This window comes from Nematolebias whitei, chromosome 4, assembly GCF_014905685.2.
Source record: "Nematolebias whitei isolate Nwh7 chromosome 4, NemWhi1, whole genome shotgun sequence".
Lineage (NCBI taxonomy): Eukaryota > Metazoa > Chordata > Actinopteri > Cyprinodontiformes > Rivulidae > Nematolebias > Nematolebias whitei.
In genome coordinates this window covers 54,697,925-54,715,398 of record NC_056501.1, presented here as the reverse complement: position 1 = coordinate 54,715,398, position 17,474 = coordinate 54,697,925, and the positions used below count along the sequence as shown (strand labels likewise).

The 17,474-nt window shown below is 43.1% G+C and overlaps 1 protein-coding gene across 1 annotated transcript in view; it reads left to right on the top strand.

Annotated features, from left to right (window-relative positions):
• Positions 1 to 17,474, top strand: part of abhd18 (abhydrolase domain containing 18) — a 256,999-nt gene that overhangs the window by 227,250 nt on the left and 12,275 nt on the right. The window lies entirely within an intron of this gene.

Genomic DNA, 17,474 nt, shown 5'->3' with positions numbered 1-17,474 from the left:
TATAAGTTCTCACTGATCACGCACAATAAATGTGGTACATATTGGTTGATATTTCACTGAGATATAACTGTTGGAATAATGTAGGGGGCGCACTTGAGTCAAAAGTTAAAAAACAATACCAATGTGTCTAGAAGTGTTCACTAATTATGCACCCAAAATCTGGTTCAGATCGATATATCACTGAGATATAACTTTTGGAATAATCTAGGGGGCGCACTCCAGTCAAATGTTAAATAACAACACAAATGTATATAGAAGTGCTCACTGATCATGCACCAAAAATCTGGTGCAGATCGGATAATATATCATTGAGATATAATGGTTTGAATAATCTAGGGGGCGCACTTGAGTCAAATGTTAAACAACAATACCAATGTGTCTATAAATGGTCACAGATGACACACCAAAAATCTGGTGTGGATAGGATGATGTATCATTGAGATATAACTGTTGGAATAATCTAGGGGGTGCACTAGAGTCGTATGTTAAACCACAATATCAATGTGTCTAAAAGTCCTCACTGATAACGCACAATAAATCTGGTGCAGATTGGATGTTGTGTCACTGAGCTATAACTGTAGGAATAATGTAGGTGGCGCTGTGGAGGCTATTGGCCACTTATCATGGATAATGGTCGATCATAGTGATTTTGGTGCACCTTGGCTGAAATCTGTGCAATTTAGAGCCAAACGTATTGCAACGGCGTCACTTCTTCATTCACCACACCGACATGCCCACATCCTCAAGCAAAAACAGTTTGCGCTTTAAATCAAATCAGACCATATTATCTGTCTTCTAACACAGGATCATCCTGATTAGGTCAATGGTGTCAAAGAGGGAGCATTCCAAGTTAAAAAACGTTCTGAGGGGGCAGGGCTTTGATGACATCAAAATATGATCACAGTGGATCGTTGGGCATCCAACAGGGATGAGTCATGCCAAGTTTTGTGCATTTCGGTCTTTCAATGTGAAAGTTATAGTGTTTGGAAATTTATGGCATGAAGCAAAACTTTGAGGCCTGGCCACGCCCCTTTAACATATACAAAAATGCAAGCTTTAGATAACTTTTACTCTACATTGTCTTAAGGGCATATCAACCAAGTTTGAAGGCAATCCTTCAAAATTCCTAAGTGGAGTTTGTTAAAATTCGCAATTAGAAACGCCCAAAAATGACCCTTTGACCCAAAATGGCCAACTTCCTGTTGGTTTTGGACCAGGGCTCCAACAGACTTTTTCATAGGTCCTACCAAGATACAGATTTTCACAGAGTTTCAGAACTATCAGTCCAAAAATGGCTTGGGGCTGAGGTTTTAAAATATTCTAGGGGGCGCTGTGGAGGCTATTGGCCACTTATCATGGCTTCCTGTTCAAGGGGTGGATAATGATCGATTATACTGATTTTTGTGCAACTCGGTTCAAAACTGTAGAATTTAAGAGCCAAACGTATGGCGACGGCGTTACGTCTTACTTCGCCACGCCGCACCGCCCACATGCTCCATACAAAACTGTCAGTGTTGGAAAGCAAATTACACCAACATGTCTTCGGTTACTGGACACACTATCATGCTGATCAGGTAACGGGGTCAGATAGGGATCGTTCAACATAAAACTTTACACTTCCTGTTGTCAGGGGGCATGGCTTATGTGATGTCATATTTTGACCATTCAGTCTTGCAGGGGACAAGATGTGGATCAGTCACTGAAGGTTTGATGTCTCAGACAGTTTTCGGATAGGAGCTATTAGCGTTTCGTTTTTCATGGCGAGATGAATTTTGAGGTCTGGCCCCACCCCTTCATCATGCTCCGAAATGAACAGTTTAGATAACTTTGCGTCCCCCATGCCTTTTGACGAAAATGGCCAAGTTTGAAACCGACTGAGCGAAATCCCTAGGAGGAGTTTGTTCAAATGTGTAGGCTGTAAACCGCCAAAAAGGTGTGAAAATTGGGCCGACATTCCAAAATGGCCACCTACCTGTTTATCGTACAACGTTGGTGCCAGAGGGTTTTCTGTGCATCTTGAGGAATAGACCTTTTTCACAACAACCGGAAGTAGCGTCTCCTGGTGCTGGGTCACTTTCTGTTATTGCGAGTCTATGCAAGCCTTTTCTTTCGCTGATGTGGAGGAAATCGCAGCGGTGAGTTCACGAACCAATAAACTTGAGAAAGGATACAAGTTCTTCCATGAAGAATATATCCACAGCTATCAAGGTATGAAAAGACGTAGCTTAGCGAGCTAACTGTTAGCTACAACATATGAAGTACATAAACATCGTAATAAAGCCTAATTTAGTGTGCTAAATTATTTGGAGTATTTGAGACAGATGTGGTATAAACTTTTAAATGATATTTTAACATTTTGATATGTTTTGCCATTACAATTTGTGAAAGAAAACGTACTAGATGTTAGTTATGATATGCTTTGATGCTTGATGTTCAAATTGTGCTTCTGCATAACTACAGGTCAAATATTGTCGAGGGACAGGTAGTTGTCAGAGCTAGATGCTTCAGGTCCATGAAGAAAATGAAGAATCACACAGACTGCAGGTTTGAAACAGTCAGAAAGCCGGTTGGCTCATGTTCATTAGAGTTCCTGTTCCATTTATGACAGCTGAAGAACTTTGACGTACGATGGACAACTTCTGTACTACTGAGAGCTTACAGTAACATCTTCCTGTTCACTGGTTAGTTTGTCTGTGGTAGCAGCATAGTCTGTTTTGTTCTGCTGCTGTTTCAGCTCATCTTCAAACTAGAATCTATTACTTGTTTATATAACAAGTATTATATGTATGTGCTAAAAACAGTTATCTGTTTTAGATCTCACTGGGTGACAGCAGGAGAAAAACTACGTCAACTGGAGTCCCAACCACTTATCACACATCCTAAGTTGGGAGCTGGTACCATCCAGATTTGGGCCTGTGCCACATGGCTCACAGATATCTTACCAGTGCCCACCTGAGAAGTCTTGCATAGCATCATTCTGGACCACGCTTCCCTGCTCATCCTCTGATGCTGCAGTCTTCCCAACGTGTTTTGTGTCCACACTTCACACATCTTCAGTCTCTGCAAGTGTCACTGGAAATGTCTTCTCAGAGGCCAGAACCAGGGAGCAGTCCAGATGTTCTGCAGGGGTACAGCTTCTACAACCAAGGCTTACTAATAGCTGTTTTCATCTTGCTTGCAGAAGAAGTGTGGAGGTCTGCTGACATGTTTTACTTCCAACACCTTCATTGATATTATTATATATATAATATTGATATATTATTCATTATATCAATGCAGTAAGAATCATAAAATGTACAAATCACACTTTTGTTCATTCATATTTTTTAATATTCAGTCTCAAGCTGTGTGAATCACTGTAAATACTGTAAATAGTTGTTACTCATGGAAAATACATAAATGTGTCAATTTCTTTAAAATGAAATTGCATAATTTTGGGGAAAATATCTATAATCCACTATCAATTTATAGTGTACAGTTATAAAATGTTAGGTTTTTTTTTTGTTTGTTTTTACTAGATATTGTAAATTACACTTGTTTTCCTTTCATTACAGCTGAATCAATCCACAAATTAAATTAAAAAAAAAAACAGTACAGTATGCTGCTCAAGTGTGTTTTAATTGAAGAATGTTTAAAATAATTCAAAACTTTTAAATAACTAATTACATAACACTAGAACAATATGTAACAAGCTTGGGTATGGATGTTATTTTTATTTTATAAACTTACTGCAACACCACCTTAGGACTTTCACATAATTTATACACAGAAAAGGCACTTGGGTTTGTCTACAAGTACAAACCAGATTCCAAAAAAGTTGCGACACTAAACAAATTGTGAATAAAAACTGAATGCAATGATGTGGAGATGGCAAATGTCAATAATTTATTCGTAATATAACATAGATGACAGATCAAAAGTTTCATGTGACCGAGATAACTGAGGATTGTTTAATCAGTGACATGAGACGCCATTTTATCTTTGACCCATCAGAATAAATGCGGTCATTTATTTAACAGAATCAAAATTTAACATCAAGACATGTACACATTGATTTGCTGATCTGTTTCTGATTAATAAAAACTTGGCATGCTTTACTAACAAGACAACAAAACATTACTGTAGGCTGATTCATCTCTGAAGGCATCTAGATTACTGGCGAATAAAGTTTAAGGGAAGGAATGGAGTCAGAGAGTCAGAGATTCTTTATTGTCATTCGCACCTCATGTGGTACATGTGGTGGAGCGAAATTATGTACACAGGGTCCCAGTTACATCCAACAATAAAATGTATAAGGAAAACAGTAATAACATCTAAGATATGAACTAAGAAAAACAAACTAAATATACACTAAGCACTCATAACATAAAAACATTGATCAGCACAAACATGGAGAAGTTTAAAAGGAAGATGGATGAAGGAAGATGTATGTTTGTTTACCAGAATTAGCACGCTTCTTTCAACACCAGCTCAAACCCAGAGTCCAATTAGTGTGTGACAACTCGTGGCGTCTCTACCTTTGCAGATGATGGATCAGCTCCAGTTTAGATGTCCCTATGCACGCTACCTTTACAGCGTCTCCGGTCAGGGTGGCTGGTCTTCGTCAGAAGTCGTGTCGTTTACTCCGTTCAACAGAACAAGCTTCCTTCAAAGTTGTGTGAACTCACCTGGGCGTTACGCCCAGGTGAGTTCAACGCGAGGCGCTGTGATTCCACTGGGATGGACGGACCCTAGTCTCATGGTCAAATCCATCAGCTATTGATTAAGTCTGAAAGTTCCTTAGGAACTCTCAGTAAGACTCCCGTCAGAGATTCCACTCAGAAGTAGAAGACTCCATAGTCCCAAGAAAGACTCAGGAAAACTGCAGGAAGACCGTCAGAAGACTCAAGAAGACTGAAGAAGACTCAATAGTTCCAGGAAGTGTTGACTTTTTAAAGAGTACTCACTTCCGGTCAATTGGTACTTCCTGATTGGTTGAAACAACCAGCAGGGGCGGTGTTTCAGTGATGTCAGAGGGTTATTAGGAGTCAAAAGACAGCAGGAATGTTTAGGAATGGTTAGTACAGACGGAAAAAAATATTTTGAAGAAGTGAGAAACTTTGCAGGTGTCAGCTTCTTATTTACCGTCTGCTAGGTTTAAAAACAAGGCACTTCGTTCTCATAACTTGCTTTCTGACTTTTGACCTACGTCACTACTCCTCATTCAGACAGAAGATCAAAATGCACAATTACTTTGTAAATAGACATTTAACTTGATTTCTAAGTCTAATTGAGGTTTAAAAATCATGAATACTGTTTCACAGTTGATTTAAAATGAGTGGTTCACTTCAACATTTAGAAATGGTATGAACTAAACACACTTTGATTATCAAGATATTCTAAAATAGTAATGATAATGTAAAAAGGAAGAGTGTTCTTTCAATTGATTAATTCAGGGTACAATTAAATAGTCTCTTGATGAGATAATTTGTATTTCTGGATTCAAATCAATGAAATAGCAGTTCCTGTCCCCTGAAGGTCTTCAGAGACAGATTGTTGTCAGAGGCCTAGTTCACTACAGTCCCCCTTTGGAAATCATCGCTTGTCCATGGAGATGAATTCCAACATGAACTTACACCTCCGAATGTCCTTGATCTTGATGTAATCCAGCGAGAGGAAAACAAAAGTCAGAGAAGGTAATCCCACAACGGTTTAGGTAATTCCACAAAGTTGTTGGTAATTCCATAATGTTGTTGGTAATTCCATTATGTTGTTGGTAATTCCATTGCAGCAATGCTTTAACCCCTTGGAAACAAAGTCTGTATTCCATTGGAAAAAGTCATATAATCCACAATGATAAATCCACAACGATTGGAGGTGTTGATTGATCAGCATGCAGAGGGTTTCCCTCGATTGAACTGCAGAGGCGACCACTGGATGGAGTTTGGAGACCCACGTTGGAGTTGTAGGTTCCTTCAGCGAAGGTTGCTGCTGGTGGTTCCCAGTGGGTGCCATTCTTGTTCTATGTGTTATGCATTTATGTGGTTTTAGTTGGGCTTATGAGTGGGATTTTACATAAGACCTTAACCTATATGCACCTGGTGTGTAAGCTATCATGGTTTAGATCAGCTACAGGTACCAATTAAAGGGTGGGTCATGCTGAAAAATTATATATAGGGATTTATACCTATAGAAAAGCATTCCAAATTATTTTTCCATTCCTAACTTGGTTTAAGTTAGATTTACATGGCAAAATATAGTTTGGTTCAATTGTCTGTTGTCCTTTTAGACGAACGACTTGAGGTTTGGTTTTTTTGGTTTTCCCCTAAATGTTTTGGAGTCTATGGCAAAACTCAACTGAAGGATTAGCTAGCCCCTCCCCTGAGTAGGATTGTTCGAGTAGGTTCGGCTTGAGCGTCGTGAGACCAATGTAGGTTATGGTACTTAACGTAGCATTAATCTACATTGACTCCTCAAAGATTGAATTTTAACAAATGAACTACATGTTGGCATATTTTAAGTCCTCATAGTCTCTAACTAAAGTACACACAAAATTCATTCTTGCTGGGGTTGTTCAGAAACAATAACAAAAACCAAATAAACGATGTCTCAACATCGACAAAAATAGTGATTAAGCAACCAGAAAAACAATGTTTCAACATCGACAAAAGTAGTGATTAAGCAACTAGAAAACGAAGTTTCAGTGCGTCACTCACTCTGATTGTCCGATTCGATCACGCTGATCTGTCTGGTTGTTTCTTAACACTTAATTAAGCTTAAACTTATTTAGTTTCTGCTTGGACGACCTTTTTCCCACTAGGTCTGAGTTTGTGAGATCTTTGTCTCCTGTGGAGTTATTGAACGCCTTGTGTAGTTTAACCTGGTTTCGATGTACCCATTTAACCATTGGCTCTTTCTGGCCTTTGCTGATTTTGATCTGATAGACAACTGGAGACAGTTTGTCTGTTATCAGTTGGGGTCCAGTCCACATGGGCATCAGTTTGCAGGCGAGAGTTCTGGTCCCGGACTCTCTTTTCCCGATTATGGGGGCGAACGTGTAGTACCAGACCCTATCTCCCACTTGGAGTTCCTCGTGAGAGGCCTTTTGGTCATAATACACCTTTCGTCCTTCAGCGGATTTTTCTAGGTTTTTCTGGGCAAACGCAAAGTTGTTTTTAAGGTGTTCTTCCAAATCATTCATGTATTGTTGTGTGGTGTAGGCTGTTGCCGTGGCGGCATCGCCTGGTTGGTACAACAGGTGTAGAGGGAGAGTCATTTGTCGACCCGTCATCATCTCGAAGGGAGAGATGCCAGTCGATGTGTGTGGAGTGGCCCTTATGGCCATGAGGACCAGAGGGAGTTTCACGTCCCAGTCCTTGTGGTTTGCGGCTACGTATTTCTTCAAAATACTTACCACAGCTCTGTTTGCTCTCTCCACTTGGCCTAAGGCCTGTGGGTGGTAGCCAACATGGAAGTTGACTTTGATGCCTAGCATCTTCCACAGTTCTTTCATCACTTCAGCTGTGAAGTGTGTACCTTGGTCTGAGTTCACCTTGAGGGGAAGTCCAAACCTTGAAAATACATGATTCATTAGTAACATAGCAGTTGTTTGTGCTGTGTCGTTAGGAGCTGGTAGGCATTCTACCCATTTGGTAAATGCGCAAGTTATCGTGAGAAAATATTTATTTCCTCTAGTGCTCTTAGTAAGTGGTCCAACCCAGTCGATCTGGAGGTCGGACCATGGGAATGCAATGCCTCTACCTTGCAGTGGTGCTCTGTGGAGTGGTCTAGATGGCTGAAACTGGCCACAGACCAGGCACCCTTTTATGTAGTTCTTGACATCCTTTTTCATTCCAGGCCAATAAGCAACTTGTTTTAATGCTTTCAGCGTGGCATTATCTCCCTTGTGTCCTGCGGACGGGAGGTCATGCGCATGAACTAACATCACCCCCCTGTGGTCATGGGGGACGACGAACACGGGTGAGGACGTCGGTCCATGAGCAAAAGTTAGGATGCCCTTGATTAGTTTTAGCTGTTTGCGCAGCTGAAAGCGGACTTTAAGGTCTGGATTGGAATCCAGGTCGGCTTCGGACGGAGTGTTTTTCTCTGGGTCAGTCAAGTACAGCATCATCGAGTTTATCGCAGGATCCGACCTCTGAAGTTGGATGATGTCTGGGTCAGTCAGCATGGGTTGTACAGAGACTGTGTTGTCAGCCGGCTTGGCTGCAGCCTGTGCACTTGTGATTGCCATTACCTCAGCTGTAGGTTGTACTGACAGAGTTGCGAGAAGCCAGGAGGGGTCAAAGGACAACTGAGGGCCGTCCACAGCTCCATCCTTGGCTAGGAAGTCTACAAGGTCATTATACTGCTTGTCATCGCGTAGGACTCTAGAATGTCCTGGAACCTTTTTCTAGTAGACCTGTAGGCCATGTGATGTCACCAAGTGATCACATGCCATGAAAAGCTCTTTGTGTTTGACCATTTTCTTGTTGCTTGTGAGAAAGCCGTTCTGTTTCCACAGAGCGAGATGACACAAGAAACTAAGTCGAGCATAATTAGAGTCCGTACAGATGACTAGCGTTTGGATAGAGCGTTCTACTGCCATCTGGAGAGCTATTAGGATTCCTGCTATCTCAGCGTACTGAGAAGTCTGAGAGCCTAAGTTATAGCTAAAAGTGACCTCTTGTTGGTCTTGGAGGAGGATCCCTCCAACACCTGATTTGTAGGTTTGTTCGTGGTGGAATGAGCATTCATCCACGTACAGTGTTGTCATATCTTTGCAGATATTGCTATCAAAGTAGTGGTGATTTGGGTCCTCATTTACTGAGGGTTTTTCCGCAGCTGGCGGTTGGGTGGCTGGTGCATCTTGTGTACATTCCTGGCAGAGTGCCAGGTCGCTGCCCAAATGTGACTTCTTGTTTTTTCCGTAGCGGATGTCTAGGTCAAAACTTTGAAGCGCCATGAGCCACGTGGCTACCTGTGAGTTTGTCACCACACCATCTCTGATGTGTTGGCTATTCAGGAAAGTTACTGGCTGGTGTTGTATTTCAACAATGATTTTTTGTCCACCGATGTAACTGGAGAAGTGTTTAACTGCCCACACAGTGGTCAGTAGAGCTTTCTCACAGTCTGAGAACTTTAATTCGGGGCCTGCCATTGTCTTACTGGCGTAGGCCACCACACGCTTGTCTTTGTCGTGCATCTGGTACAGACCTGCACTCATGCAGTGAGCTGAAAAGCCTACTTCCAGGTGAAACTCTGTTCTAGTCTGGATAGACTAGACATGGGGCTGACTTGAGTCTGTCCCTGAGAGCGTTCATTGCCTGTTGTTGGTTATCAGTCCAGACAAATGGAACGTCTTTCTTTAAAATGGAACGTCTTTCTTTAAGAGTTCAGTCAGTGGTTTTGCAAGGTCTACATAGTTGTCTATGAATTGGCGTGAGTAGTTACACACGCCCAGAAAACTTTGTAGTTCTCTGAGATTGGTGGGGACTTTGAGATTGTCTAGGCCTTGGGTGCGAGTCAATTGTGGTTGTACTCTGTCTGGACCTACTAGTAGGCCAACGTAGTCCACCTTGGTCCTGCACCACTGGCATTTTGACAGTGAGATTTTAGTACCAGCAGTAGTCAGTTGATTCAGAACGTGGTCGATCTCAGCCAAGTGTAAGTCCAGTGTTGGCTGCCTCAAAAGGACATCGTCCACGTAGATCAGTGTCCCACGTTCGTGGGCGTCTGGACATGCTTTGTTCAAAAAGATGTTGAACTCAGCTGGTGAGTTAGCGTAGCCAAAGGGACACCTGGTGAAGGTGTATTGTCGGCTACCAAAAGTGAAAGCTAGTTTGTGTTGGTCCTCGGCACGCACAGTAATGGTCCAAAAACCAGAGGCGACGTCGAGGGTGGAAAAGTACTTACCATCGGTGACCTTGGGCAGTTCCTGTTGGATCTGGGTCATTGGCCACCTAGATAAAGGAACTTGTTTGTTTAGATTTCTGTAGTCTATGGTAAGTCTCCACTTACCATTTGGTTTCAAAACTGGCCATAAAGGCGCAGAGTAGGTGCTATTACAATGTCTGATTATGCCTTTATCTAAAAGGTCATCAATGATTTCCTTGACAGGTTGATGTGCTGCCAGGGGAATCTTGTATTTTCTGACAAATGTAGGCGGTGAGTTTGGCGGAGTTGGGATGCTCACTGTGTGGAGCGAGGTCAACCCACAATCCATTGAGTCAGTCGAGAATGACCTCATATTTCATGAGAACTTGGCGGAGTTTATCCCTTTCTTCATCAGTCGTCAGGGCGTCGGCTTGGGCGACCACCTGTTCAATCTGTGAAGCGATTGCTAAGGGTTCTTGATGTTTGGGGAGCTCCAGTGAGTCCCTTTCTGTATCGTCAGACCTGTCTATAGGTAAGACACTATAGGTTTGAGGTCCTTTATCGACATCATTGGTTGAGAAGAGCGCTATGGCCTGTGTTGGTTTCGTGAACCAAACTGGACCAGTCTCTTGACTCGATACTAGGTTGTCTGGGAGTCCTCCCAGAAATGGAATGCTTAGTTCAAAATCATGAAAATCTGTGGAGATCAACCATCCTAGCCTTGTGTTTCTTGGGATCAGTACCTCCTCTGCGCCTGTGTTGCACACAACAACAGATGTGGTTCTGGAGTCGAGGCTCACTTGGCTTGCGGCCTCAATGGACAGTCCTAGTTTGAAAAACATAGGAGATGGTTGAAAGTACGCCTGTTTAAGGCTAATAGCTTGTCCCGCCACAATGTGGACTCGTACCATTAGGTTTGTTACCTGAGGTGGTACTGAGGTGTTTTGGTTGGTAGCAACCTGGCAGACCTCTGGAATGGTCTGTCCAGCCATAAGGTTTGCTGTGTCTAGCACAAGAGGATCCTTTTTGGCTGGTTTTAGTGACCATAGTACATTGTGGCTGGTGTCCACTCGGACACCTAATCTTACCAAGATGTCAGAGCCTATGTAGGTTGCATGTGGTAAGTCTTGGACCACGAGGAATGGGTGTACCAATTCCCGTTGGTTCCAGATCAGTTTCAGGTTAACGACTCCTTTCGCAGTCATCACTCGTGAACTGTTGGGATGCAATGGAAAGCGGAAAGCTTTCTCGATCAGAACTGGACCCAAATGTTTCTTAACCAATGTTTCGTAGAAATCTTGGTTAATAGCTGATTTATCTGTCCACAGCGACAGTACATCATCTTCGGTGTGGGGTCCTTGGATCTCTACACCTTTAACTACCAATGGTAGGTAGTATCCAGTGGGCTCTGACTGTCTCAGCTCGCAGAGGAGGCTTTCTTGTTCAGTCAGAGTTGGGTTCACCGGTTGGGTCTCTTCGGTTTCACATGCTTTTGAAGGCTTACTTACCGGGACTGTGTTCTCTGCTGAGAGGTCCTCGGTGCCTTCTGCGGTGCCTGCTGTTGTGCAGTCTGTGACTGTCTCAGGAGGCATGAGTATTGGCAGGGGTTTGCTCACTCTGGCCCACATTGTCTGTTCACCATAATCTATAATCGCCTCAAAGCGATTTATAAAATCCTGGCCGACCAAAAATGGGAATGAGTCAACCGGAGACACATGTACTGGGTGGTATAGTGTCATCTCGCCAACCTGCATGTGAACCATAGCTATAGCTGTTAGGGTTGTCCTCGTCTCTGCGAGGCCCTGCAGTTCTATAGCACGTTCTATGAGAGGTATTTCCCTGTGAACACCGTTAGTGGCGGTCCTGAGCTCCTCGAACAGTTTGGCTGACATAATAGTTATGTCGGCTCCACCGTCCAGTAGGGCTTCATGTGTGAGGACCCCTTCAAGTGTGATCGACAGGTAAGCTTTTTTAGCGACCCCCCCCTTTCTGATCAGGTTACACAGAAACCTTGTAGGTTTTGGCCAACGTTTCTTCTTACATTTACCTTTGCCTATGTAATCCTGGTTTTTCCGAACCGTTGGTGCAGTCGCTGCTGCTCCTGAGAGTTCGGTTTTTGACGGGCCTCCGTCATTGATGTATGAGATCACCCGCTCACTGTGTGTTGAGGGGCTCTCATTGTTTGTAACAAACACAGGTGGCTGTCTGTGACAGCAGCAACGTTGTTGTTTGCGTCACCCTGATTTATCTGAACCGTTAGCACAGCTGTTGCTCTTTCTGAAGTTTCAGTTTGTGACGGGTCACCGTCGGTGACGTGTGAATGTACCCCCCCTTTTTCTGGTGAGGGCCTGTCAGAGTTTACAACAACAACGTCATGGTGACTGTCTGTGACAGCAGTAACGGTGTTGTTTGTGTGTTCTGACTCATCAGCAATGATATTGCCACACCGTTGTGTGGTCGTCAGGTTTTTTGTCCATGGCAACACCTTTCAACAATTCCAAGAACCGACGCACACTCTCTGTCTCGTCCGACCTCAGAGGTCTGGGGCTCTCTTTCTGGACCCGCTGCTGTTCCTTTTTCGTCTCAGGCTGTTCAGGCCGACGTGGAGGGGGAGCAGGTCCCCTCCTCTGGGGTTCCCAGTGGGATCCCTGGTTGTATGGGTCACCTTTGGTGCCATACTTTTTACCCTTAGAGCGTGCGCCCCCCTTCTGGTACATTCGTTCATCCTCTGGTTTCTTGGGAAACCATTTAGGATCTTGTCTGGACCAGGGGGCACTCACCTGTTGTGGTTTGGCTGTTGGGAAATCTCGTTTTCTCTCGCCTTTTTTGGGAGGGGGAGCTGAAGCTCTCATCCCTTCCAATTCTATTGACTGGGCAGGAATCCTCTCACCTGGGAACACCTCAGTGGGTGTTTTGGCCTGTGAACGGGCTTCAAAGACATTCACAGCACAATTTTTTATCTCACTGATGGCTTTTTCTTTGAAATTAGTCATCATTTGCACTGACATCCTTATGTCAGGGTGGAGATTTTTGCTGAAAACAAACTTAAACGCTTCCTCCTCCTCCTTGCCGGTTTCGTTCCTGTAACCAAAATAAGCCTGCAAAATTCTGGAATAATATGCCCTTGGGTGCTCATTCTTACCTTGCATGACCTTGTCGGCAGCTGGATATCCGCCAGGTCCCGCGCAAGGGGTATACTCTTTCATAAGAGTAGCACATAACAGGCGGTAATCCTTTCTTGTGGCATCAGGTTGACGTTCTATGAAGGAAAACACCGTCCTGGCTGAAGTGAGCCTGATCAAACCTATTTTATCCTCAACTGTAGCGTTGGGATAGCTTCTTAATTGGAAGTCAAGGTCGTTCAGATAGGCCTTAGTGTCGGTTGAACCCACTGGCCCTGGCTCAAAGTGTTGGACAAACTTCGCGATTTTATGCAATTCCGCTATTGAGAGCGGAGGCTGAGGAATTGGTGTTGTTGGAACAAAATAATCACGTGGTGGGGATTCACCAGACTCACGTGGAGGTGGCAGAAGGGGAATACGTGTAGGAGGTACAGCAAAATCCTTCTGAGGTGGTGGTGAGTGACCTGGACTCTGACCCAGTTCGTCTTTGAGCTCCAGACATCCTTGCCCCTCGTCAGAGATTTTATTTGTGGCTGCGGCAAGTTTTGCCTCACAGGCTGTTAAGCGTTCAAGTGATGTACGACACTCACTTTGTAAACGCACGCCTTGTTGGACTAACGCCGCTTTTTCCAATCTGCACTCATCCAGAGATTTTGATGTGAGCTGCAACCGTTTGTGCAGAGCATCATTGTCTGAACACAGTTCTTGTTAATTAATCCCTCCTTCACGTAGCTTTTCCTCATATGAGTTTGCTTTTGACAACAGCTGAGCTTGTGAGAGCTCTTCTTCACGTTTCAATTTATCCTCCCAGGTTTCCTTATCAAATTTAAACTGTGCCATGAGTTTTAGATACTCCACACGTGTTGTTTCGTGGTCCTCTGTCTCACGTTTCAACCTTATTGCAAGGTCTTCTGCCCTGTTGGCCTCAATATAAAATTTTGCTTTCAGCAAGAGTGCTATTTTAGCTAGTTGTTCATAGCCTGATTTTTTTATGGCTGCAGAAGTTACACTGTCTGCAACTTCCTTCAGCTCATCCAATAACTCTGTTGAGGTCATGCTGTCCACCTGTTCACCATATGGATATAAGGACTCTGTGATCAGCCTATTCAAGGTTGTCTCAAGCCGGTCCGTTTTATCACATAGAGCAACATTAGCTTCTGTTAAATCTGCCATGGTTTTCCACTGTTCAGCAAAACCTATCTGGTTAAACCGTCGCAATCTTAGAGTTTTTCAACAGGTAAACGTTTGTATTTAAGTGAGCAGTGAGTCTCACACACTATTTTAGCTCCGAGTCTCATCAACAGTACTGTTATAAGCCAATTTTTCAATAAATGGGCCCCTATGTTCAGGCCTTACCCCATAAATATTGTAAGTAAACACTTCCTGTGGCAGTGTTACTTAATATGAGCTTAAATCTAACAAATACAAGAGCCAGGCTATTTCAGTGTTCCTGTACTCCAATGCACTTAAAATTAAATAAACCTGCAATATTTTCTTAGAAGGCTTACCGCAACTGTGTAGTTGTAAACGCCTGTAAGCAGTTTAATTTACCAGAATTTGCTATTTAAACAGTACCCATAAACCAGGTTCTGATTAACAAAAAATAAATACATTTTAAATGAAAGGCGAGTGCGCAGCTTGCTTTCTGGAAAACTGTTACTCTTTTTCAACAGCAGGTGGCGGTGTAAGCTTACTTTTACCGGTAGGAGTCACTGACGACTTCCTGTGAACCGTCTTGTTGACATCCGGTTGTTAGCCGTTAGCTACATGTAGCAACGGTCGAACACAGTTCAAATCAGCATTTATGGACAGATTTAAAGCTTTTAACGTGGCGTCGCTTTACAAGCACGCTCTTTCTGCATATACTCATGAGCTTAGGAACAAATGTCAGGGCTTTATTCAACTTTTTTAAACACAAAGGAAGACTCCGTTAAAACGAGCTTCATTTCCGGGGTCACGTGACTTTATAGACACGTGAACATCGGGGGTGGGCTTTACGCACTGACACCAGAGTGAGTGGACGTACACGGCGATACGTCACCAGCTTCTCAGCGAATCAGAACGTCCCAAACAGCGGTTGTCGACCAATCACAGGTCATGTGTACTTGCCTTAGGCTAGCAGTTAGCATCAACAGTCCGGTCAAATTATCGCCCATTAAAGCTTCACAAAAATGTACAATTTACTGTGAAACGTAACAAATCAGCATCGTAGCAGCTCTGAGACGGCGCTCAGCTTTAGACAACGTATCACCATTTTAAAACACGACTCGTCGAGTCCAGTAAACAGAACCAGGTCGAACACGCAGAACCCCCGGTCCATGCTAGGGTTTCAAACAGAATGAATGTGTTATTCCCACTGCTTACAGCTTAGTTACACAAAGCTTTAAAATTAACACATTGACGCAATTCTGCATCTTTCTGAACACCACAGCCGTAAATCATGTCTGTACCAAGGTCAAAACTCTGACTTTTTTATGCCAACATGACGCGTTATTTCACAACAACACAGGTCTCGGGTCACACATAATTATATCTCTTTAGAAACCTTACGGGCCACCAAATATGTAGTGATGCAGGGACAGCTTTGCTGTAGCTTCACTACTAATTAATTATTCTTAAAGCTAGTTCAAGCACAAAGAATATTAATTAATTAAAAACAACTGATTCTTTTTCGAGTTAAATTATATGTCATGTGACAGATAACTGTGAGGATTGTTTAATCAGTGACATGAGACGCCATGTTATCTTTGACCCATCAGAATAAATGCGGTCATTTATTTAACAGAATCAAAATTTAACATCAAGACATGTACACATTGATTTGCTGATCTGTTTCTGATTAATAAAAACTTGGCATGCTTTACTAACAAGACAACAGAACATTACTGTAGGCTGATTCACCTCTGAAGGCATCTAGATTACTGGCGAATAAAAAAGTTTAAAGGGAAGGAATGGAGAAGTTTAAAAGGAAGATGGATGAAGGAAGATGTATGTTTGTTGACCAGAATTAGCACGCTTCTTTCAACACCAGCTCAAACCCCCGGTCCACTTATGCCCCTTTTCCATTAGTACCGGTACGGGCCGACTCGACCCTACTTGGCCCGGTTCTGAGGCTTTTCCATTAGTACCGGTACTTAGCACCTGTTACTATTTTCAGTACCCTTGGCTCTGTGGTTCTAACCGGTACGAAGAGGTACAAAAACGTGACGTCAGTACACTGTCGGTCACTGGTTGGTCGGGGGCGGAGTCACTGGATCCTTCAGAAACGTTTCAAAACAATAATCCGCCATTTGCAATTTCTCGGACTGGAGCAGCGGCTGGACTTATTTTAAAGATTTTTAAAACAATACTGACAACATCTTGGTCTAATGTTGATGTGCTGGCATTTTTTGTGCTTGGTGGCCGACAACATAATTCAGAGCAAGCTGGATGGAGCTCTGCTGGTGTACCCCGATCCTCCCTCCGTAGCCTGGAGCGCCAGGCCGGGCAGGGCGTCATCTCCCCGGCTCCAAGTTCAGCTGGTCACCGCGGAAGAACCTTCGATGTGCCGACTCGGAGGCTCGGGTTCTGGATACCAGCCTTGTGTGCTCAGAGCTCCGCAGGTCACTGCGAAGCTGGAGATGGGGACTCGCAGATGGACGTTGCGAGACCCCGGCCGCGCGTAATCATGAAGGCTGAATCCCGATCCCGCCCGGCAGTCAGGCGGACTGGACAGTCTGGGACGGACGCTGGAAGCGATTTTTAAATAAAATAACATTTTGTTTTTATACAAAAAATGTTTTAAAAAAATGCTGAAGCGATTTAAAAATGATTTTTTTTTTTTTTTACACGTAAAATGTTTTTTAAAATCGCTTCCACCGTTCGTCGCAGACTGTCTCTGCCCGCCTGTCTGCGCGGGTCGGACCTTCATGATTACGCGCGGCTGGAGCCTTGGAACGGACTCTGTGAGTCACCAGCTGAGCTGGAGCTGGGAAGATGAGCCTCCCAGCTTCCTCCTCTCCGGAGGAGAGGATCGTGTGACTGCGGGCAGTGTCGTGCGAGACCAGCAGAGCGTTGAAGATTAAAAAAAAAAAAAAAGACGGTGCCAGCTTCATCGTGAAATCCTGTTTTCACTTTAATGACTGTTAACTCAGCTGAAAATCATAAAAAGACACAAAACTATTGGATATCAGGAATATTTCCCTCAAACATGTTTAAAGAAAAGAGACGACCTTCAGTTCAACTTTATTTTAACTCACGAATGTACAAATCACAAAACAAGAACTTTAAAGCAAAGCTAAAAATAAAATGTATATATGTGAACAAGAAAGGAAACCACACATTTAAAATGAACATTAAAAGTAGACACAATGAGTGCAAATACATCAAATGATGATGAAAACCTATAAAAATTTGAATGTAATGTTTTTGTAGAATCTGGTTCATCAGAGTTTTAATTTATATACATATATATATATTTATATCTATAAATAAATATAGATAAATATATATGTATATATA